The sequence below is a fragment of the Seriola lalandi genome, unplaced genomic scaffold (assembly GCF_002814215.2).
Source record: "Seriola lalandi dorsalis isolate HSWRI2012SDOR001 ecotype SW California unplaced genomic scaffold, Sedor1 jcf7180002052484, whole genome shotgun sequence".
Classification (NCBI taxonomy): domain Eukaryota; kingdom Metazoa; phylum Chordata; class Actinopteri; order Carangiformes; family Carangidae; genus Seriola; species Seriola lalandi.
In genome coordinates, this window is record NW_019523037.1 from 1 (window position 1) to 1,090 (window position 1,090).

Consider the following 1,090-nt stretch of genomic DNA (forward strand, 5'->3'; position numbering starts at 1 on the left):
GCAACAAGCAGCACAGACACACATTCACACAGTCAACAGCAGCTTCCAGCACTGCACTGCATTCAGTCTGATCCTGGAAACTACATGGACTCTGATCACTAAACTACTCATCAATACAGCACAAAGGTCCCACATATACTGGATTCACCTTCACATAGATTTCCTCTGCTATATATCATGCTTATATATGATGTATATCATCAGAGAAAGATCAAATTCAACCAAGTCAAAGATGGAAACACTATTTCAATTCTTTATATTCATATTTCACTTTTATAAATCATCAGCTCAGAATATATGTGTCTTCATGATATAATATTAATGTATTTACAATATTTTTAGGTTATTTTTTTTTAAAAAAAGGCATAATTACCATTATTTAAAATATGACAGTTATAAGATATTCAGTATTAACTGAATATTTCATGATATGATTCATTTTACTGAATTAATCGCTAACATAAAAAAAACTAAAAACATTTAACATGATGTATTCTGACAATAATAATAAAAGAAGTGTGCATGTATTTTTTATTTTCTTATACCTACGGAGGTTTAGGTATAAATTATTTGTGTATACATATAGGAACATTTTATTTATTGGTACTAAATTCTATTATTTATTAGAGAAATATATTTTATATAGATAACAATCTTATGATGAAAATATTTACCTCAGACAATTTTAGATAAATTCTACATTAAACTAAATACGTTTTAGTGAAAGAAATATTTACAGTGATATAAATAACAGTTATTACCACCAAACTAATATAATAGAAAGTATTATATTCATAATATAATACTTTTTAAAATATTTTTTTTGACTATTCAAAGAGAATCAATTAATTCTCTTTATGTAATTACAAATATATTTCACATTATTGTTGATATATTTAACACAATCAAACACATTCTCCATTATATAAAGTGTGGTTACATTCATTAGATAAACAGTTTGAACATTATACAAATTATATTTACTGTGGATTAGTGTAATATATACCATGGAAGTATAGATCTATATATATCATCCTGCATTATATATTATATACATAGAAAATCTATATGTCAGTCTGTTAATTATATT